A 25,032-nucleotide genomic window follows, 5' to 3' on the forward strand; every position below is an offset into this window, starting at 1 on the left:
TGCCAGCTTCATTGAAGCAAGATTCGAGCCTTAAAAGTCGATCTTATGTCGATCCTTGAAAGCCGACATTTTTATACTCTGTTATCATACACATACATCATCATACATTGCATCACCATTGCATCATCATAACATGCATCATATATGCATGGATATACTGGTTTATATTATAGGAACCGATTTTCAAACCAGGTTACGTATTCCAATCTTTAATAGCCAACACTGCTGGATTTTCATTATGGTTATCATAACCAGTATTAAATGATTGAGGTTTTCAAACCGGGTTATATTATTCAAATCTGTAATGGCCAACATGGCTGGATTCTCATTATGGTTATCATAACCAGTATTGGATGATTATGATTTTCAATGCCGCTACAGAGAAATGGCTATTATATCCTCATTCAAAAATACCAGCTTACAACAAGGAGCATGTTTCAATATTGATATGCAAAGCATTCAGCAACATCATTCAGACGGTGGATATGATTTTATTTTACAATGGAAGGAATAGTCCCGAGTCGCTGCAGGCACACGACCCGGTACTTGGGGTATATATTACTCAAATCAAGATTACATCAAGTATGCAAGTCCCATGTCACTGCAAGCATGCACCATGGCACTTGGGGGCTAATGCAAGTTGCTTTTCAAATCATCACATTGTCAACAAACCTGGTTATATCAAGGAGATGAGCCGGCCCTTCTATCATTTTATAAGTCCCATCCCATCACATACTGATGACCTGGCCTTTGGGGGCTACACATTGCTCCTCAAGTCCATATAATCAGATCTGCAAAAGTCCCTGCTCATTATTGCATAACGACCTAACCCTTGGGGGCTACACTGGTTGAATTTTTATGAGCATAAGGCAGTTACAAGTCCTAGGTTGCTGCAGGCAAGACAACCCAGTACTTGGGGCTTCATATGTCGAACATTCAACTTATGATTGGTGACTCGGACGAACAACCCGGATTTCTCCAAGGTCGCATCATTTATATTGAAGCAAGTCTTAGGCTATCACTGCATTCCACTCTTAAGACTTGGGGGCTACAAGTGATATGGATATAAGGAAGGTATACCTTCAAATTTTTAGTTATAAGTGAACCAGGTCTCCGGGCTATTCAGACAAGTTAACTTAACATCATACTGATTTTTCATCGAAGACTGAAGTGTTGAAAGTTGGCACAACATCAGACGGATTTTCTTTTTATCAAGACAAGGCATAGCTCAAAAATATCATAAGGTTTATTTTTTCTACAAGGAGCCAACGTCAGTTTATTGATATAACAGAGATTCAGACTTTCCAGGAGCTAGTCAACTGGTCTTTTTTGAGTGAGCCGGTCTCTTTACATATTCTTATTTCAAGAGTTTAGCATGAATAAATTCAAAGCTAACCTGGGGGCTAATATTAGGGATATTCCCCACGACCAAGACCTGGCTCATAAGGGTAAGCCGCCCTGAGGCTTAAAGTCATCTCTAGGCTTAAGTCGCCCTGGCGTTAAGTCATCTCTGGGCTTAAATTGTCCTAATGTTAAGTCCTTTTTTGGCTTAAGCATCCATGTTAACCTGCCATGATGAGTCCCAGAGATGAGTCCCGGAAGATGAGACACCTGAAGATAAACCCTGAAGGTAAGCTGCTCGGATGTAAGCCGCCCAACGTAAGCCATCCGGACTTAAGTCGCCCAACAGACAGTTGTAACCTGGCAGACAGATCCTAACCCGACAGACATATCCTACCCGGCCAATACTTAGCCACGAAAATGAGCTGCCTGGAGATAAGAAGCCCACGAAGAGAAGCCCGGGGTTAAGAAGCCCACGAGAAGAAGCCAGAAATAGGCTAAGTCCTAATCCTACTAGGACTCTACATGTAACCCGCCCCTTCGACTTATATAAGGAGGGGTAGGGCACCACAAGAGGGTCAGGTTTTACAAGTCAAAATAGACATGACTTAGATAGACAAGTTTTAATCAAGATCAAAGTACATGCTCTCGAGATAGAGGTAGTGAAACACCGCCCTTGTAACTAAGATCATCATCAATATCAATCAAGCAGGATGTAGGCTTTTACCTCCACCGTGAGGTGCCGAACCTAGGTAAAATCTCGCGTATCTCGTCCCGCTCAACCCTATTCAATCTACCACTTAGATGTGTTGGCCTCACGACTAAGTCCTCACACTAGGACATCTTGCCATGACAAAACCACGACAATACGCATAATAATTTTTTTAACCTTTGCCAGATAAGATAATTTCCATATCTTACACCAAATCGTATTAACTATGGTTCGTCCCACGCAGTTGGTATGCCAAAGTTTGCTTCCATGTTGATGGTCCCATTCCATAAAATAGGCTGACCAAACCAAAAACATACATTTTTCGTATAACTCCAAGTGATGAAATATGGCATATCATATTTTTCTGCTTTTAGACCGTTTGTTACCACTAGTAGTGGAATTCCCTCTTTAATTAAGCAGTAACGTACAAGAAGTCCATGGGTAGTGAGTGTCGAAGCTACGATGGTGGAAGGGTATTGCCTTCTTGGTAGGGATGTGTTCAAGTTAAATACTCAGAAGATTACATCATGTGCAGGTTGTTGCTAAGCTTTGCCCCTACTCCAAGCTATACAAGATAAGGCTCAACTTATACTAACAACCTGCGCCATTTACACAAGATACACATGCATACAATATACATGACATCTACGCCACATTACACACCTGAAAAACCTATCATCTAACATCCTGCCTCAATCTAAACATGTCAAGGTTGAGATTGTTCCTGAAGGCTTGAAGTTGTCGAGCTTGTAAAGGCTTCGTGAAGCCATCAGCAACTTGATCTCCTGTTGGGATAAACCTGATGTCCAAGAGTTTCTTTGCAACTCTTTCACGAACAAAGTGAAAATCAATTTCTATATGCTTTGTTCTTGCATGAAATACTGGATTTGCAGAGAGATAAGTTGCCCCCAAATTATCACACCATAAAGAATAAACACGTGGTCTTGCAATTCTCAATTCATCTAATAGAGTTTCTACCCACATTACCTCAGCTGTTGCATTTGCCAAAGACGTATATTCTGCTTCAGTGCTGGAACGTGAGACTGTAGCTTGTTTCTTTGCATTCCAAGACACACGACTAGAACCAAAGAAAACAACAAACCCACAAGTAAACCTTCTGTCATCAGGGCATCCTGCCCAATCTGCATCAGAGAAGGCACTTACTGTTGTTGAAGTTGACCTGTAAATTTTCAGACAAATTCCAGCACTTCCTTGGATATACCTTAATATCCTTTTAACAGTTGTTCAATGCAAACATGTAGGAGAATGCAAAAATTGACAGACCTTGTTGATAGAGAAAGCTATATCAGGTCTTGTCAAAGTTAAGTATTGTAGTGCCCCAACTACACTTCTGTATTTTGTCCCTTCCTCTGGACTAAGTAATTCTCCTCCATGCAATGACATGTGTTCAGTAGTAGACAGAGGTGTACTAGAGGGTTTACAGTCCTTCATGCCTACACGTTTAAGTATCTCTGTTGCATACTTTTCTTGAGTTAGCAGAATACCATCATGTATTTTCTTTACTTCAATGCCTAGGAAATAGTGCAACTCTCCAAGATATTTTAAAGCAAAGTCATTTTTCAAGTTTTTAAGCACAGCTGAGGTGGCCTCTTGAGAAGAACTAGCAACAATTATGTCATCTGCATAATGAGCATAAAAATGGTCACATTTCCTCTCTTGAAATAAAACAAGGAGGTGTCTCCCTTGGAGGGCCGAAAGTCAAGTTGTTGTAGCTTTGAATTTAACCTTGAATACCAGGCCCTAGGTGCCTGTTTTAACCCATATAGTGCTTTGTCCAACCTACACAAATGTTGTGGTTTAGTATTATCCACAAACCCAGGTGGTTGTCTCATATAAACCTCTTCCTCGAGAACACCATGTAGAAACGCATTCTGTACATCCAATTGACAAAGACTCAATCCCATGGATACATCAGTAGATAAAACCAGTCTGATAGTAGCAGCTTTAACAACTGGACTAAACGTGTCCTCATAATCAATGCCATAGCGTTGCTTAAAGCCTTTAGCCACTAGTCTAGCCTTGTACCTATCTATTGTCCCATCAGATTTTCTTTTGATTTTTATACACCCATTTACAATCTATAATATTTCCACCTAGTCTAGGTGGAACTAGATGCCAGGTTTTATTTTTCATGAGTGCATCATATTCTACTTCCATAGCATTTTTCCAATTTTTATCTTGCAAAGCCTCTACTGGATCACGAGGTTCTTGAGTGGCATCAAAGTTTACAACCTTATATTTTTTATCATACCTGACAGTTCCATCCTCAGGAACCAAGGGTTTGAAGATACGTCGTTTAGCACGTGTATTGGGGCGTTCAGAAACTGTAGCCACAGAGGATCCGACAGTTGCCGCAGAAGATCCGCCACCTCATACCGCCAGAAGATCTGCCTCGGCTGTCGCTCGGTCCGGCGTCGGATCCCGCGTCCGGTCCGGGGCCACTAAATCTGGTGCAGGCGAATCAGCGCCAGGAGACAGTGGCGCAGGATCCCACGTCGGCGACCCAGACCCACCCGATCGCTGCCAGCTGTTGGTGGAGGGCCCGCCTGTATCGATGTCACCGCCCCGCACAGGCGACCCATGTCGCGTGCCACACGTTGACGGGATGCCTGGTGACCCTGCGCCTGGCGGTGTAGGAAGCGCTCCAGTGTTAGGCTCTACGCCACCGCCGGATCTCTCGGGATCAGAAGCGCCTGGAGAATCCGCCTCGTGTATTGTGTCGGTCCAGTTTGGCCTTATACGCTGCATAAAATGACGATCAGAAGTGTTGTTTTTTTCACTGTTTTGCTCAACGCAGCCTCCATTAGTGGCAGATTAGGATTATTAAACACATGATCATCAGCAGAACATGCACCCCCATGATCAGAAGGATTTAATAACTCCGGAGAAAGTAATAAAATTTCAGCACGAAGCCGAGCACCGGCGTTTGGATGGAGACCGGCGAAGGGAAAAAAATGTTTTCATCAAAGATGACGTCTCTGGATATGTAGACACGGCTAGTAGATATATCAAGACATTTAAACCCTTTATGTAGATTGCTATACCCAAGAAAGGCACATTGTTTGACCGGAATTGAAGCTTGTGATTATTATAGGGTTGAAGGTTGGGCCAGCAGGCACACCCAAAAACTCGAAGGATAGAGTAGTTGGGTTTTTCATGAAATAGTTTTTCAAAGGGTGTCTCAAACTTGATAACCTTGCTAGGAATTTGGTTTATCAAATAGGTGGCAGCAATGAAGGCCTCATCCCAAAATTTAAGGGCGTGGAGGCTTGAGCAAGAAGGGATAGACTGATGTCTACTACACAACCTTCTTCTTATAGACATTGCTGGGCCTCCAAGTGCAGAGGTTTGTAGGACAGTAGCAAATTTCCCTCAAGTGGATGACCTAAGGTTTATCAAACTGTGGGAGGCGTAGGATGAAGATGGTCTCTCTCAAACAACCCTGCAACCAAATAGCAAAGAGTCTCTTGTGTCCCCAACACACCCAATACAATGGTAAATTGCATAGGTGCACTAGTTCGGCGAAGAGATGGTGATACAAGTGCAATATGGATGGTAGATAAAGGTTTTTGTAATCTGAAAATATAAAAACATCAAGGTAACTAATGATAAAAGTGAGCGAAAACGGTATTGCAATGCGTTGAAACAAGGCCTAGGGTTCATACTTTCACTAGTGCAAGTTCTCTCAACAATAATAAGATAATTGGATGATATAACTATCCCTCAACATGCAACAAAGAGTCACTCCAAAGTCACTAATAGCGGAGAACAAACAAAGAGATTATTGTAGGGCATGAAACCACCTCAAAGTTATCCTTTCTAATCGATCTATTCAAGAGTCCGTAGTAAAATAACATGAAGCTATTATTTCTGTTTGATCTATCCTAGAGTTCGTACTAGAATAACACCTTAAGACACAAACCAACCAAAACCCTAATGTCACTTAGATACTCCAATGTCACCTCAAGTATCCGTGGGTATGATTATACAATATGCATCACACAATCTCATATTCATCAATTCAACCAACACAAAGAACTTCAAAAAGTGCCCCAAAGTTTCTACCGGAGAGTCAAGACGAAAACGTGTGCCAACCCCTATGCATAAGTTCACGAGGTCACGGAACTCGCAAATTGATCACCAAAACATACATCAAGTGGATCACGTGAATACCCCGTTGTCACCATAGATAAGCACATGCAAGACATACATCAAATGTTCTCAAATCCTTAAAGACTCAATCTGATAAGATAACTTCAAAGGGAAAATTCAATCCATTACAAGAGAGTAGAGGGGGAGAAACATCATAAGATCCAACTATAATAGAAAAGCTCGCGGTACATCAAGATCATGCCATATCAAGAACACGAGACAGAGAGAGAGAGATTAGACACATAGCTACTGGTACATACCCTCAGCCCCGAGGGTGAACTACTCCCTCCCCGTCATGGAGAGCGCCGAGATGATGAAGATGGCCACCGGAGAGGGATTCCCCCCTCTAGCAGGGTGCCGAAACAGGTCTAGATTTGTTTTCGGTGGCTACAGAGGCTTGCGGCGGTGGAACTCCCGATCTAGGTTATTTTCTGGAGGTTTCTGTATTTATAGGAATTTTTGGCGTTGGGAACAAGTCAAGGAGGTGCCCGAGTCGTCCACGAGATAGGGTGGCGCGCCCCACCCTCGTGGACGGCCTAGGACTCTTCTGGCCCAACTCTTTTACTTCGGGGGCTTCTTTTGGTCCATAAAAAATCATCAAAAGTTGGCACGTCAATTGGACTCCATTTGGTATTCCTTTTCTGTAAAACTCAAAAACAAGGAAAAAAAACAGAAACTGGCACTAGGCTCTAGGTTAATAGGTTAGTCCCAAAAATCATATAAAATATCATATAAATGCATATAAAACATCGTAGATGGATAATATAATAACATGGAACAATCAAAAATTATAGATACGTTGGAGACGTATCATAGACCTACTTCGACAATGTGTCGATGTTTTCTCTCAGCTGACCCATTTTGTTTGTGAGCGTGAGGGCATGAGACATGGTGAGATATCCCTATCATGTTGAAGATGGAGTTCAATTTTTTGTACTTCCCTCCCCAATCTGTTTGTAAGGCAAGGATTTTACGATCAAATTGACGTTCTACTAGATGTTGAAAGTCATGAAACTTTTAGCAAACTTCAGACTTGTGTTTGATCAAATATATCCATGTGAATTTACTGAAATCGTCAATGAAACTCACATGGTATTTCTTTCTTCCTACTATTTCAACAGCAGGACCCCAAACATCATAGAACACAAGTTCTAAAGGAAACTTTGATTCACTTATTGACTTAAGATAAGGCAACTGGTGACTTTTGCCTTTTTGGCATGCATCACATACAGAATCTTTATTGAAAGAGTTTGCACACGAGAGATTATTCTTGCTAATGATTTTTCTAACAATAAGAGGAGATGGATGGCCTAGACGTCAGTGCCACCTATCCGGAGATAGCTTGGTGGCACTGAGCATGTGCTTCTTGGTGTCGGATCCCGTGTGCCTAACCCTATAGAGTCCTGGTCTACCCCTGCCTCGAAGGAGCACCTTCTTCGTTCCCCGTTCCTTGACAAGAAAAGAATAAGTATGAATTTCAACAAAGGAATTGTTGTCAACAGCAAGGCGGCTTGCAGAAATTAGACTTTTGTTGGCTTGAGGTACATGAAGAATATTGTTTAGAAGAAGATCACGATCAGGAATGTGAATAGCCGAATGACCGATGTGTTTGATAACCATACCCGATCCACTGGCAGTATGAATCTGCTCGTTCCCAATGTAGCGGTCATGTACGGTCAGCTTCTCCAAATCTCCTGTGATGTGATCGGTGGCACCACTGTCCAAGTACTAGTTGGTGTCCACCCCGTACTGCGGTGCAGCGAGGTTGGCCGACTTCTCCTCCATGCCTTGGTAGGACTCGTCATAGCGCTTCCAGCACTTCCAGGCTGGATGGCCCATCTTGCCGCAGATCTGGCACTGGACCCTAGGGGCAGAGGCATGGTTGTTGTAGTTGCCCCCGCCACCGCCGTTGTTGCCGTTGTATCCGCCACCATGACCTCCTGGCTTGGAGTAGCCACCGTCGCGCCCGCCGTGATCACCACCATTGCCGCCTTGGCGGCTACCGCGATCAGCACCGGTAGTGTTGTTTCTACGGCCTCGAGTAGCAGCGTTAGCGGAGGATTGTGACCCTCCGCCCCGAAGTTTGAGCCTCGTTTCGAAGCCCAACAGCTGTGAGAACAGCTCGGCCACGGTCACAGGTTCCACTCGCGAACACATGGCGGACACCACCGGGTCGAAGTCTTCATCTAGCCCTGCCAGGATGTGGGAGACGATGTCGTTGTCATCCACCCTCTTCCCTACAACGACCAGTTCATCACAGAGAGACTTGATCTTCCCGACGTAGTCGGTGATGGAGGAGTTTCCCTTCTGCAAGTTGGCGAGGGTGATCCGGACGTTGGTGGTCTGGGAATGGGTGTGAGATGCAAGCATCCCTTCCACCATGTCCCAGGGCTCAGCAGAGGTGTGGCATGAATCAACCTGGATGGCTATCTCACGAGGAAGTGTCGTAAGGAGATAGGAGAAGACTTGTTGGTCTTGAGCACACCAGGTTTGGAAATCAGGGTTTAGCGCTTTCACCATCGTCTTGCCCTCAGACGAGGCCACATCAATCTGCATGGGCGGTGGCGGTTGCTCGACATCGAGGTACTTGGCCATCTGCGCTCCTCGGATGGTCGAGAGCACCGTCGCCCACCATAGAGCCTGGTTGCCCTTCGTGAGCTTCTCGGTGGCGGCGTGTGCGAATGACGAGGATGGGAAGGAACTTGAAGACGCCATGTATGTGCTCGAGGATGGCTCTGGTTACCATGTAAAAGCTACGATGGTGGAAGCGTATTGCCTTCCCGGCAGGGACGCGTTCATGTTAAATACTCAAAAGATTACAGCATGCGCAGGTTGTTGCTAAGCTTTGCCCCTACTCCAGTCTATACAAGATAAGGCTCAACTTATACTAACAACCTGCGCCATTTACACAAGATACACATGCATAAAATATACGTGACATCTATGTCACGTTACACACCTGAACAGCCTATCATCTAACAGTGAGCTCTATATAAGCACCCCTTGGCCCCTAGTTACCGGTTTGGAACCATATGTAAGAACAAAATATATGCAAAGAACAGTCTCTCCAGAGAACACGATTAGGGCTTTTACCTCCATGCAGAGGGGCGTGAAGTAATATATGCATTGTGTCACCCTCCTGCACTTCACTGAATCAAGCCTTGTTACCTCCCCTCTCTTATTGTCAGACTTCACACCACGATAGTGGGCACCCACTGCGGGGTTGCGCTTCTTGCAATCCATGTCGTAGGTGGTTTCTTCTTCTTCTTCTTCTTTAGTTTTCCAGCGTTGAGATGATCCCGGGGAGTGTCATTCTTTTTGGTTTGATTATTTTCATTGCCGTAGATTCGGCGTGGTATCCTAATGCCCCGTTGAACTCTAACGCGTTGCATGCTCACGGTTGTATGCACTACCCCGCCAACGACTCCGGCACGGTGATCCTCCAAGAGTCGGTTCCGTGTAGCGATGATGGAGTTCTTGCCACACAACGTCGCCCAAAGAAGCACTCCGGCAAAGTCCCGTCCTCATTATCAGTCTACATGTTGGGAAGCTACGCAACAGGTAGCTATGTTCCAGCCTTCGGAATCTCTCCATGATTTATTTGCATCTTCTTTTGATGATGAAGAGAATTGTGGGAGCCTCGCTTTTGTAGCTGAGGTATTCATGCCCAATCCGCCAGCTAGAGACGCGATTGATCCGTTTGCTGCGGGAGATGGTGATACATAGAACAACCACAACACCAACGATGGGTGTGATGTTGGCCACGATGACGGTGAAGCCCGTGTCGGTATTGGAGCTCGTGATGGTGCCGCAGATCTCACTCGGGAGCAGATAGCTGGAATGGATCTGGAAGTAGAGCAGACCTTGCATACCCCAATTGACACGTCAACTCCATAAGGTTTACGGCTTGAGGGTTCCTGTTTGGCCACATCTAGCGCTATGAGCGCTAAATAGCACGTGCCCTAGCCGATCGCTGACCGCTAAATATTTGACCATTGACTTGTGAAACAATGTTCAATGAAATGAAAAAAGTTCATGGAATTTTAGAAACTTTAGAAGTTTAAAAAAATCAAGATTTTTAAGAAAAAAACATGATTTTAAAATCGGTTGTGATCTTGAAAAAACTGTATAGGTTTGAAAAATGTTCATGAAATTGAATAATGTTGACGGATTTTTACAAATGTCATGATTTTGGAAAAGGTTACCAAAATTATAGAAAAATCATGTATTTTTTAAATGTTCAAGGGTTTAAAATGTTATTCTATATGAAGAATTTATGAATTTTAAAAAGGTTTGTGAATTTTTAAAGATGTGTTCATAGATTTGAGAAAATGTTCACGAATATGAAAAAACTCATGAATTTGAAAAAACTTTGTGTGTTTGAATAAAAAGGGAAAAAGTTTAGAAATGAAAAAATTGTTCAGGATTTTCAAAAAGTTCATGAAATTTCAAAAATGTTCATGAAATTCAGAATCAAATAATGAAAAGGAAAGAATTAAAATAAATGAGAAATAAAAAATAAAAAATGAAACATAGAGAAAAAGAAAAAGAAAAGGAAGGAAATAAACAATCTAAAAAATCCAAAAGAAACCAGCCAAAAAACTAAGGGAACCTTCTAGAAGGTTCCCAAAACCGATGATGAGATAAGCGAACTATGGGTCGTCCCGCTTAGAACATAGCGAAAGCATAGTGGTAGATGTGTACGAAAAGGACTAAATCTCTACCTAATAATAAAGGGACTATTGCTTCTGGCGGCACGTCACCAAAATTGCATTCAAAGTTACTATAAATTACCAAATATGTGATACGTCTCCAACGTATCTATAATTTTTGCTTGTTCCATGAAGTTATATTGTCCATCCTGGATGTTTTACAATCATTTTATAGCAACTTCATATCATTTTTTGGGACTAAACTATTGACATAGTGCCCAGTGCCAGTTGCTGTTTTTTGTTTGTTTTTTACTTCGCAGAATATCCCTGCCAAACGGAGTCCAAACGCAGTGAAACTTTTTGTAGATTTTTTTGGACCATAAGACAACTTGGGAGCCAAGGAAGCACCTACGGGGAGGCCTGTGGGGCCCACAAGACACCAGGGCGCGCCAGAGGCCTCTAGCGCACCCTGATGGGTTGTGGGGCCCATGAGGGTCTCCTCCACCACCTCTCAACTCTATAAATACCTAAATATTCCAGAAACCCTAGGGGAGTCGACAAAATACAATTCCAGCAGTCACGTGTTCTAGAACCACGACATCCAATCTAGAGCCCTATTCCGGCACTCCGCCGGAGGGGAACACGATCATGAAGGTTTTCGTCATGCTCAGTGGTGCCTCTTCAATGATGGAGTAGTTCACCATAGACCTACGGGTCTGTAGGCAGTAGCTAGATGTCTTCTTTTCTCTTTTTGATTCTCAATACAATGGTCTCTTGGAGATCTATTTTATGTAATGACTTTTTGCAGTGTGTTTGTTGGGATCCGATGAAGTTCGAGTTTATGATGACATCTATATCCATGAATATTATTTGAGTATTCTTTGATCTCTTATATGCATGATTATTTATAGCCTCGTATTTCTTCTCTGAATCTTTGGTTAATTAGGCCAACTAGATTGATTTTACTTGCAATGGGAAGAGATGCTCTGTGATGTTCGATCTTACGGTGTCCTCACCCAATGACAGAAGGGGTAGTGATGCACACATGTATCGTTGCTATTAAAGATAAAAATACGGGGTTTATTCCTACATGAATAGATCTTGTCTACATCATCTCATCGTTCTTATTGCATTACTCCATTTCTCCATGAACTTGATACACGAGATGCATGCTAGATAGCGGTCGATGTGTGGACTAATAGTAGTAGATGCAGGCGGGAGTCGGTCTACTAATCTCGGACGTGGTGCCTATATTCATGATCATTGCCTTGGATATCATCATAATTATTTGTTCTTGTATCAATTGCCCGATAGTAATTTGTTTACCCACCATGAATCCACTAGTGAAATCTACAGCCCCCGAGTCCATCTTTTATCATATTTTCTTTCCAATCTATTTTTTTCATATTTGTTTTCAGATCTATGTTTCCAAAAACCCAAAATACCTTTCTGCACTTTTTCTTTACTTATTTTATTTTGCGTTTTATCAAGATCTAGTTATCCAATCTAATACAAAAACAATTTATCTTTTCACCGTGGAGGGATTGACAACCCCTCTTACGCGTCGGGTTGGAAGTATTTGTTCCTTGTGTGCAGGTACCATTTACATAATCTTTCTTGGTTCTCCTACTGGATTGATACCTTGGTTTCACAACTGGGGAAAATACCTACCGTAATTGTACTGCATCATCCCTTCCTCTTTGGGGAAATACCGATGTAGTTTCATGCCGCATCAAAAGGAATTTCTGGCACCGTTGCCGAGGAGACATCATCAACATCTATCAGGTTCCTAATCACAAATCTCATCTCCTTGCAATTTACATTATTTTCCATTTGCCTCTCATTTTCATCTCCCCCACTTCACACAAAAATTCCTTTTTATCCACATTCTTTTTCGTTTGGCTTTTTCTCATTAGATCTATCTTTTTGCTTGCAATCTTGTTTGCGTAGTCATGATGTCTCAAGAAAATACCAAATTGTGTAATTTTTCCAATACCAATAATAATGATTTTATTAGCACTTTGATTGCTCCTCCTGCCACTAGTGCGGAGTCTTATGATATTACTGTCGCTTTGTTGAATCTTGCCATGAAAGAGAAATTTTCTGGTACTGCTAAAAAGATGTGGACAATGATATCGTGAAGTTGAAATTGTTTCCTTTCTCTTTGAGGGATCATGCAAAATTTTGGTTTTCTTCTTTGCCTCACAATAGTATCAATTATTGGGATAAGTGCAAAGATGCTTTTATTACTAAGTATTTTCTGTCCATGAAAATTATTTCCCTTAGAATCCAGATCATAAATTTTAAGGAACCTAAGCATGAACATGTTGCGCAATCTTGGGAAAGAATGAAATGGATGCTAAGAAATTTTCCTACTCATGGTTTAAATCTTTGGATGGTTATACAAATTTTTTATGCGGGATTGAATTTTGTCTCTAGAAATCTTTTAGGTTCCGCCGTGGGTGGTACTTTTATGGAGATTACTTTGGGCAAAGCTACTAAATTGCTTGATAATATTATGAAAAATTATTCACAATGGCATACCGAAAGAGCACCTCTAGTAAGAAAGTTAATTTTGTTGAAGAAATTAGTACTTTGAGTGAAAAAGTTGATGCTCTTATGAAATTAGTTGCTATTAAAAGTGCTCCTATTGATCTTAATGATGTGCCTTTGTCTACCTTGATTGAGCAAAATAGTGATCCCGTAGATGTGAATTTTATCTCGCGAAACAATTTTAATAATAATTCTTACAAAGGTAATTTTAATACTAGGCCTTTTCCTGGAAATTCCTCTAATAATTATGGCAATTCCTATGGTAATTCTTCTTACAATAATAATAGGAACCCCTCTGATCTTGAGAGTAATATTAAAGAATTTATCAATTCTCAAAAAGTTTTCAACACTACAATAGAAGAAAATTTGAATAAGATTAATGATATGTCTAGAAGCATTGATAGAATTTCCCAGGATGTAAAAAATCTCAAGATTAAAATTTTTCCACCTAACCTCGATATCAATGAATCAATTAAAGCTTTATATGTTTCCATAGATGAAAGTAAGAAAAGAACTGCTATGCTTAGAGCTAAAAGAGAATTTTTAGAAAGAGTGTTTTCTACCGATTGCTCTCATGAAAATGATGAAGATCTTGAAATGCTTGTTATTTCTTCTATTTATTCATTGTTTATTAAGATTAAAATTGATGATAAGACGACCGAAGAAGAGTCAATTTTAGCTAGAAGGCGTCCTGATGATTCGGAGGGTGAAAATCTTGTTGGAAAAATTGATAAAAGTGGGTTTGGAGAGGTCAAAACTTTAAATAGTGATGTGCCCACTCTTTTGGATTACAAAGACTTTAATCATCATAATTGATCTTTTATTGAATGTATTTCTTTGTTGCAACCCATGATAAATTCACCTCATGCTTATGAACAAAATAAAGCTTTTACTAAACATATTGTGGATGCCATGATGAAAGCTTTAGAAGAAAAGTTGGAATTAGAGATTTCAATTCCTAGAAAATTACGTGATGAATGGGAACCTACTATTAAAGTCAAGATTAAAAATTATGAGTGATTTGCTTTATGTGATTTGGGTTCTAGTGTTTCCATAATTCTGCAATCTCTTTCTGATGTGCTTGGTCTCACCAATATTGAAGAATGTTCTCTTAATTTGCACTTGGCGGATTCTACTATTAAAAAGCCTTTGGGAAGAATCAATGATGTTCTTATTCTTGCAAATAGAAATTGTGTGCCCATAGATTTTATTGTTCTTGATATTGATTGTAATCCGTCTTGTCCCATTATACTTGCTAGACCGTTACGAACTATAGGTGCCGTGATTGATATGAAATAAGGGAATATTAAATTTCAGTTTCAACTAAGAAAGGGTATGGAACACTTCCCTAGAATAAGAATTAAGCCACCATATGAATCTATCATGAGGGCATCCTATGGGACGAAAAGTAAAGATGACAATACTTGAATCTATGCATTATGCCTAGCTAGGGGAATAAAACGTTAGCGCTTGTTGGGAGGCTAGCCAATGAATAAGATTTATTTTTGCCTTTTTCTTTCTATTTTTGCGTGTTTGCACAATTATTCTACTATTATGATTTTGTTTTTATGTTTTAATTAGTGTTTGTGCCAAGTAAAGCCTTTGGGATTATGTTTGGTGATAGTTGATTTGATCTTGTTGGAAAACAAAAACTTTTGCGTCCACTAAAACAATTATCAAAAATCACAGAAGTGACGAAAGTTTCTGAATTTGTTTACACAAGATTGATATACAATTTTTCTACATCATTTTTAATTTTTCAGATTTTTTGATGTTACATAAGTATGGACAAAGTCCAGATTAGTATAGACTATTCTATTTTTGGCAAATTATGTTTTTTGTTGCATTGTGTGCTTATTTTGATGATTCTATGGATTGTATCGGGGGGTATAAGCCATGGTAAAGTTGGAATACAATAGGTATAATGCAATAATAAAATATGAATGGGTTTGCAACACTACTTAGAGTAGTAATTTGCTTTATTATACTAATGGAACTCACGAAGGTTTTGTTAAGTTTTGTGTGATTGAAGTTTTCAAGTTTTGGGTGAGATCACGATGGATGAAGGAATAAGGAGTGAAAAGAGCCTAAGCTTGGGGATGCCCATGGCACCCCAAGTTAACATTCAAGGAGAACCAATAAAATAAGCTTCGGGATGCCCCGAAAGGCATCACCTCTTTCTTCTAACGACCGTCGGTAATTTTACTTGGAGCTATATTTTTTATTCGTCACATATCACGAGTTTTGCTTGGAGAATCTTGTATTATACGAGTCTTTGCTTGTTTTGATTTTTAGTTTGTCTCATCTATCCTTGCTAGACAAACCTATTTGAGAAATTCAAAATTATGCTATGATTTGTTAGAATCGCTCTATTTGCTTCACTTAAATTTTTTGAGCTATGGAATTGCTCTAGTACTTCACTTATATCTTCTGAGCATGGTGTACTTTAATATGTTTTGAGAAATACTCTCATGCTTCACATAGATTTATTTGAGAGTTAGCAAATTTTTGAAGAAATTCTCTCATGCTTCACTTATATTATTTTGAGAGATGAAAACTGTTATGCTCATGTTCTTCACTTAAATTTGTTTGAGCTTACCAAAAACAATTGCAACATATGAAATTAGTCCCAAATTGATAGATATTCAAGAGGGATATAATAAAAAAATTCACGACGATCAATGGACAAAATAAACTTGATTCCTTGTAACAGTTTTGAGATATGATGATAGTAATACATGAGTCAAGTTGGGGAGTAATTATACTTTATTAAGAATATCGGTGTTAAGGTTTGTGATTCCCTATGCAAGCACAAAAGTCAATAGTTATGCAATGAAATTACATCCTACTTGTGGTGCATTATTCGCTGTTAGTTATGATTAATGCTCGTTTATGTGAATTTTTGTTTCTTGGTTGGATACTACTTGCTAGCCTTCATTTGTACTACGTAGAAATACTTGTGCATCCAAAATCCTTAAAACCAGTTTTGCCATATGAGTCCACCATAGCTACATATATGCGGTATATCCGTGTCGTTCTAAGTAAATTTGTATGTGCCATCTATAATTTTCAAAATGAAATTCCTTTTTGTGTGCTCGTACCGCTCATGAAGCGGCAGGGGGTGGCCAATATTTTCCATGATAGATGTGTTATTCTCAAGTTGAGTGTTTATTCACTTGTCACTGCATGAGAGTACAGCAGTAATAGGGATGCCCAGTCCCGAAATGAAAAAGAAATTTACTTTATATTGTCAAATATTAAATTCCTTGGAAAGTGTTGTCATGGATGGTACATATGGATGTGGCTAGCCGTGGAGTGTGAAAGTATGGTGGAAAAGGAATAAACTTTATTTTATGTTTGGGAACCGCCTATGATATATCTAGCATGGAAAGTTGTGAATGCGCGAGACCGACGCTCCAGACGCCTTCCAGTTATTTCATTATTGCCGTGTGTTTCATTTGTTTGTTGCATTCAGCATCCCGTCATTCGCATTGCATCCACTCATAGTTGCCGCTTCTTTCTTTTCTCTGTTGACCTTCTCTCAGATCAACCGGGCCACTCTCTTCTCTCTCTTTTCTGATCCCGTCAAACCCCTCTTGTCTCCATGGCCTTTCGTCAAACCCCTCACACACGACCGCCTACCCTCTCTGCACAACCCATGATCTTTTGCAACCTAATCCGAAAACCTTTCCCGAACCCGAACCGCACGTTCATGACCGATGGGTCTGGATCATCCCCAAACATCCCTAAAACATCTTCGGTTTCTCTTTTGGACTCCCATAGCATTTTATTCTCGACCGTTCGATTACGACCGGAGGGATCCGATAGCCCCTACCCAATCCCTACTTGTTATATATAAAGTAGAAGAAACCCTAGCCCTAGTTGTCCCTTCCATCCAATCATCCTTGCAGCCGCCGCTATCATCTCCCACATTGGGATACACTCAATCTCCATCCCACCAACCACGAGTGCTCCACTGCTCCTCCTCAATCTAGATGTCTGCGCCCCCGATCCAAAAATCATCTTGTCCTCCAACCCGTAGCCCTCCACCTCTCGATCTCTCCCTGCCAACTAGCGCCTCCCCTGGATCCCCTCGTCCACCTACTGCAGCCGAGCCGACCATCGACCGATGCTCCTATGACCCACACTCATACTCGTCTTCCACGCACGGATGGGAAAGGAGCTCCCGATCCCTGTGGCCAAGGTGACCTCGTCGTCGTTGCTTCACCCTCCTCCGGAAGCTGTCGCCGGCAACCACCCGTAGGACCACCCCTGCCCCTACCTTCCTTTCTCTTCTCCTTCCTTCTTCTCCTGCCTTACTATCTCTGTCCATGAAATCCCTCTCTCGTCTCCCTGAAATAGGAGCTCACGTTGCCTCTGCCGTCCAGCGTTGCCTCCACCCGGATCTGCCGAGCCCTCATCACCGACCTCCCATGCTTCTGCATGCGGGAACAATGACAACCAGTGCCAAGTCCCGCTCGATCCCCTGCTTCATTGACCGCGCACCTCCTCTGCCCCGGCCCGGCTGCTCTGCTGCATCGGCCTATCAGCCTTGCCTACCACTGACTGGGCCTTGGCCCATGGTGAGAGCCCCAGCCCAACACCCATCAGATTCATCCCGCCTATGTTTTTTCTGTGCTCTGCGAATTTGTCTAATTATTCAGAGATGCCAGTTTTAGAAAAAAACCTTAGACTTTATGCATTTAATATCTCACAAACCATGCATCAGAATTAAACAACTTCTATACGTAAAATGCTTAGAATTTCATGTAGGTTAATAATTAGCAACTTTCATCCATGTTAAAAATGTTTACAATGATGTTTGCATTTAATTTGCTAAATGACATGCTAAAATGATTTATTTAATAACTAATTAACCATAACTCTAAATTAAATAAACTATATATGTAACTTGTCTAGACAAATGTATATATTAACATGGTGCATTTATTTTACATGTTGAGCAACTTAAAAATAAGGTTTAGACCGAACAGTACCAAATTGGAAATATGCACATGGGGATTGTCCAGAATTGTTGTTTGCTATTTCCGGCCTCATTTAAATTGCCTAGATAGGTAGTTTTATTATGCTTCACCTATTGCCATGTTAAGTACATTTAAACTTGTTGGGTTCATAACCAGAGCGAAATAAATACTTGAATGTGGTGTTTCGTCAATATGCAACTCGTTGCATATGAGCTCCACTTAATTTGAAGTATTGTTTGTTGCACTTTGTCATGCCATGCCTCATTAAACGGGACATTCATACTTGTTTGTGCATCATGCCATGTTATGCTTGTTTGTTTACCCTGTTGTTTGCTTCTTTCTGGTGTTGCTTCTGCTCGGTAGTTTCGGTAATGTTGCGATTGTGATGATTCGTTCGACTACGTCCGTTTGTCTACTTCATGGATTCGGTCTTCTTCTGAGCGGGATTTCAAGCAAGATGACCATTACCCTGGATATCACTACTATCTTTCCTTTGCTAGTTGTCTCGATGCTATAACTACGTCGTGCTACCTACCACTTGTTTATCAAGCCTCCAAAATTGCCATGGTAAGCCTCTAACTGTTTCCACCATCCCAGCAAACCATTGTTTTGGCCATGTTACCGCTTTGCTCAGCCCCTCTTATAGTGTTGCTAGTTGCAGGTGCAATTGCAGGTTGTTCCATGTTGGGATATGGATATCATGGCATATCACCATATCTCTTATTTAATTAATGCATCTATATACTTGGTAAAGGGTGGAAGGCTTGGCCTTTTGTTTGGTGTTTTGTTCCACTCTTGCCGCCTTAGTTTCTGTCATACCGGTGTTATGTTCCTTGATTTTGCATTCCTAACACGGTCGGGGTTTATGCTCCCCTTGATTCTTCGCCTAAAGTAAAGCTTTCCTGAGGAGATCCAATATTGGTTTTACCATTTGCCTAATAACAGCTAAAACTTGCATAGGGACATACCGGTACCCGAGGATTCTCAATCAACAACCCCGGGCTGGTGCTCGACATGAGTGTTGGTCCACCTACCCAGCGGTCGGTAGTGTTGCCTCGGGGCAACTCGAGGTATTTGGATACTGTCCAATTAGCATAGACGGATGAGTCTGTAGATAGAGAGCACGTGGCTCTGGACATGGATCTGACTCACCGGGAGATCTCCTTGGGATAGTTTTCCTTTCTTCAAAGAACTTGTGCACCAGGATTCCGAGAACACTTGGGTTGTCCCTAGATGGACATTTTACCTTCGCGGATTGTGAGAGTTTGTGATGGACTAAGGTGGGACACCCCGTGGTTATGTGGCAAATTGGAAATTTATAATATCCGGTTGTAGAGAACTTGACACCAGATCCGAAATAAAATACACCAACCTTGTGCGTATCCGTGACGGTCTCTTTTCGAGTGAGTTCGAGAAGAGAACTGATACGTCTCCAACGTATCTATAATTTTTGGTTGTTCCATGCTATTATATTATCTGTTTTGGATGTTTAATGGGCTTTAATATGCACTTTTCTATTATTTTCGGGACTAACCTATTATCCGGAGGCCCAGTGCCAGTTTCTGTTTTTGCCTATTTCGGTGTTTCGCAGAAAAGGAATATCAAACGGAATCCAAACGGAACGAAACCTTCGCGAGGATCTTTCTTGGAACAAATGCCATCCAGGAGACTTGGAGTGGAAGTCAGAGACGCAACGAGGCAGTCACGAGGTAGGAGGGTGCGCTCAGGGGGGCTAGGCGTCCCCCAACCTCGTGGGCCCCTCGTAGCTCCACCGACGTACTTCTTTTGCCTATATATACTCTTATACCCTAAAAACATCCAGGAGAGCCACAAAACCACTTTTACACCGCCGCAACCTTCTGTACCCGTGAGATCCCATCTGGGGACCTTTTGCGGCGATCTGCCGGAGGGGGATCGATCACGGAGGGCATCTACATCAACGCGATAGCCTCTTCTATGATGTGTGAGTAGTTTACCACAGACCTTCGGGCCCATAGTTATTAGCTCGATGGCTTCTTCTCTCTCGTGGGTTCTCAATACAAAGTTCTCCTCGATGTTCTTGGAGATCTATTCGATGAAATATTCGTTTGCGGTGTGTTTGTCGAGATCCGATGAATTGTGGATTTATGATCAAGTTTATCTATGAACAGTATTTGGTTCTTCTCTGAATTCTTATATGCATTACTTGATAATCTTTGCAAGTCTATTCGAATTATTGGTTTAGTTTGGCCTACTAGATTGATCTTTATTGCAATGGGAGAAGTGCTTAGCTTTGGGTTCAATCTTGCGATGTCCTTTCCAAGTGACAGTAGGGGCAGCAAGGCACGTATTGTATTGTTGCCATCGAGGATAAAAAGATGGGGTTTATATCATATTGCTTGAGTTTATCCCTCTACATCATGTCATCTTGCCTAAAGCATTACTCTGTTCTTGTGAACTTAATACTCTAGATACATGCTGGATAGTGGTCGATGTGTGGAGTAATAGTAGTAGATGCAGAATCGTTTCGGTCTACTTAACACGGACGTGATGCCTATGTTTATAATCATTGCCTAGATATTCTCATAATTATGCGCTTTTCTATCAATTGCTCGGCAGTAATTTGTTCACCCTCCGTAATACATGCTATCATGAGAGAAGCCACTAGTGAAACCTATGGCCCCCGGGTCTATTTTATATCATATAAGTTTCCGATCTACAATTCTATTTTACTATTTATTTTATTTTGCAATCTTTACTTTTCAATCTATACAACAAAAATACCAAAAATATTTATATTATTATCTTTATCAGATCTCACTTTTGCAAGTGGCCGTGAAGGGATTGACAACCCCTTTATCATGTTGGTTGCAAGATTCTTAATTGTTTGTGCAGGTACTAGGTGATTTGCGTGTAATCTCCTACTAGATTGATGTGTTGGTTCTCAAAAACCGAGGGAAATACTTACGCTACTTTGCTGCATCACCCTTTCCTCTTCAAGGGAAAACCAACGCATTCTCAAGAGGTAGCAAGAAGGATTTCTGGCGCCGTTGCTGGGGAGATCTACGTTCAAGTCAAGGCATACCAAGTACCCATCACAAACTCTTCTCCCTCGCATTACATTATTTGCCATTGCCTCTCGTTTTCCTCTCCCCCACTTCAACTTTGCCGTTTTATTCGCCCCTTTTTCCATTCGCCCCTTTTTCGCTCGCTTCTTGTGTGCTTGTGTGTTAGATAGTTGTTTCGTCTTCATGGCGGGTCCTTCATCTCTTCATTTGTCTCCCGATTTTGAAGTTCTTCACTTCAAACAAAGACAAGGAGAAAAATTAAAAGATGCTTGGTACAGGATGGTAGAGTCCTATCGTAATTGCACTATAGAGGGAGATTTCAAGATTTTACTTCGCAATTTTTATGTTGGGCTAACCATGTCCCATAGACAACTCTTGGATTTTGCCGCTAAAGGGAGTTTTATTGATGTTGATCCCAGTATTGCATATGAGATTATAGAGGGAATAGTAGGAGTACTACCCCCACAATAGGGACTCCATCATACTCAAGAAGGAACCCAAGTTTTTGAGAAAATATGCGAAGTAACTAAAATTTTGCAAAAATCTCTTGAACCTCTTAAAAATGTTAGTGGGAACCTTCACCGCATGAGTATGTTGATCACTCTTTGCAATAAGCAGTTCGATGCTCTAGATCTAAAGATCTCCGAGTATGAAGGGAAACGTAAGGAACCTCCTGGATCCGAGAGTAACCCTATTAAAAAGATAAATACCAAAGATGGCAACACCTAGATCTATTCTTGCTTTTATGCCTAGCTAGGGGCGTTAAACGATAGCGCTTGTTGGGAGGCAACCCAATTTTATTTTTGTTCCTTGCTTTTTATTCCTGTTTAGTAATAAATAAATCATCTATCCTCTGTTAAGATTGTGTTTTTTATGTTTTAATTAGTGTTTGTCCCAAGTAAAGCCTTTAGGATCTTCTTGGGTGATTGTTGTTTGATCCTGCTGAAAAAACAGAAAGTATGCGCTCACGAGAATAATTTTCATTTTTTTACCAAAGAGCAATAAAATACCAATTCTAACTGCAGTAGATCAACATACAAATTATTTAGGTCGACCTAATTTTTCAGAAGTTTTGGAGTTACAAAAGTATTCGAAACCTCCAAATTGCTACACACGGTTCTGTTTTTGACAGATTCTGTTTTTCGTGTGTTGTTTGATTATTTTGATGAATCTATGGCTAGTATTGGGGGTATGAACCATAGAGAAGTTGGAATACATTAGGTTTAACAACATTATAAATAAAGAATGAGTTCATTACAGTACCTTAAAGTGGTGGTTTGTTTTCTTATACTAACAGAGCTCATAAGATTTTCTGTTGAGTTTTGTGTTGTGAAGTTTTCAAGATTTTGGGTAAAGATTTGATGGATTTTGGAACAAGGAGTGGCAAGAGCCTAAGCTTGGGGATTCCCAAGGCACCCAAAGGTAAAATTCAAGGCAACCAAAATCCTAAGCTTGGGGATGCCCCGGAAGGCATCCCCTCTTTCGTCTTCATCTATCGGTAACTTTACTTAAGGTTATATTTTTATTCACCACATGATATGTGTTTTGCTTGGAGAGTCTTGTATGATTTGAGTCTTTGCTTTTTAATTTACCACAATCATCCTTGCTGTACACACCTTTTGGGAGAGACACACATGAATCGGAATTTATTAGAATAATTTTGCTCTAGTGCTTCACTTATATCTTTTTAGAGCACGGTGGTGGTTTTATTTTATAGAAATTATTGATCTATCATGCTTCACTTATATTATTTTGAGAGTCCATTAGAACAACATGGTAATTTGCTTTTGTTATGAAATTAGTCCTAATATGATAGGCATCCAAGATGGGTATAGTAGAAACTTTCATATAGAGTGCATTGAATACTATGAGAAGTTTGATACTTGATGATTGTTTTGAGATATGAAGATAGTGATATTAGAGTCATGCTAGTTGAGTATTTGTGAATTTGAGAAATACTTGTGTTGAGGTTTGCAAGTCCCGTAGCATGTACGTATGGTAACCGCTGTGTAACAAATTTGAAGCATGAGGTGTTTCTTTGATTGTCCTCCTTATGAGTGGCGGTTGGGGACGAGCGATGGTGGTTTCCTACCAATCTAATCCCCTAGGAGCATGCGCGCAGTGCTCGGTTTTTGATGACTTGTAGATTTTTGCAATAAGTATGTGAGTTCTTTATGACTAATGTTGAGTCCATGGATTATACGCACTCTCATCCTTCCATCATTGCTAGCCTCTTCGGTACCGTGCATTTCCCTTTCTCACCTCGAGAGTTAATGCAAAGTTCATCGGTGCATCCAAACCCCGTGATATGATACGCTCTATCACACATCAGCCTCGTTATATCTTCCTCAAAACAGCCACCATACCTACCTATTATGCATTTCCATAGCCATTCCGAGATACATTGCCATGCAACTTTCCACCGTTCCATTTATTATGACACGCTTCATCATTGTCATATTGCCTTGCATGATCATGTTGTGGAAATCATATTTGTGGAAAAGCCACTGCTCATAATTTTTATACATGGCACTCTTGAATCATTGCACATCCCGATACACCACCGGAGGCATTCATATAGATTCATATTTTGTTATAGTATCGAGTTGTAATTTTTGAGTTGTAAATAAATAGAAGTGTGATGATCATCATTATTAGAGCATTGTCCCATGCGAGGAAATAAAAAAAGAGGGAGAGAAAGGCCAAATAGAAAAAGAAGGCCCAAAAAATGAGAGAAAAAGAGAGAAGGGACAATGGTACTATCCTTTTTCCACACTTGTGCTTCAAAGTAGCACCATGATCTTCATGATAGAGAGTCTCTTATTTTGTCACTTTCATACACTAGTGGGAATTTTCATTATAGAACTTGGCTTGTATATTCCAAAAATGGGCTTCCTCAAAATGCCCTAGGTCTTCGTGAGCAAGCAAGTTGGATGCACACCCACTTAGTTTCTTTTGTTGAGCTTTCATACATTTATAGCTCTAGTGCATCTGTTGTACGGAAATCCCTACTCCTCGCATTGACATCAATTGATGGGCATCTCCATAGCCCATTCATTAGCCGCGTCGATGTGAGACTTTCTCCCTTTTTTGTCTTCTCCACTCAACCTCCATCATCATATTCTATTCCACCTATAGTGCTATGTCCATGGCTCGTGCTCATGTATTGCGTGAAAATTGAAAAGGTTTGAGAATATTAAAGTATGAAACAATTTCTTGGCTTGTCATCGGGGTTGTGCATGATGGGAGCATTTTGTGTGACGAAAATGAAGCATGGCCAAACTATATGATTTTGTAGGGATGAGCTTTCTTTGGCTATGTTATTTTGAGAAGACCTAATTGCTTGGTTAGGATGCTTGAAGTATTATTATTATTTTTATGTTAATATTAAAAAAAAATCTTGAATCTTTCGGATCTAAATATTCATGCCACAATAAAGAAAATTACATTGAAAATTATGTTAGGAATCATTCCACATCAAAAATTCTGTTTTTATCATTTATCTACTCGAGGACGAGCATGAATTAAGCTTGGGGATGTTGATACGTCTCCAACATATCTATAATTTT

At 40.8% G+C, this 25,032-nt stretch overlaps 1 pseudogene; it reads right to left on the reverse strand.

The window, feature by feature from the left end:
• Window positions 1-8,319: 8,319 nt before the first annotated feature.
• LOC123088964 (uncharacterized) lies at window positions 8,320-8,458 on the reverse strand (annotated as a pseudogene).
• Between the last annotated feature and the right edge of the window lie 16,574 nt (window positions 8,459-25,032).

This window comes from Triticum aestivum, chromosome 4A (assembly GCF_018294505.1).
Source record: "Triticum aestivum cultivar Chinese Spring chromosome 4A, IWGSC CS RefSeq v2.1, whole genome shotgun sequence".
Lineage (NCBI taxonomy): Eukaryota > Viridiplantae > Streptophyta > Magnoliopsida > Poales > Poaceae > Triticum > Triticum aestivum.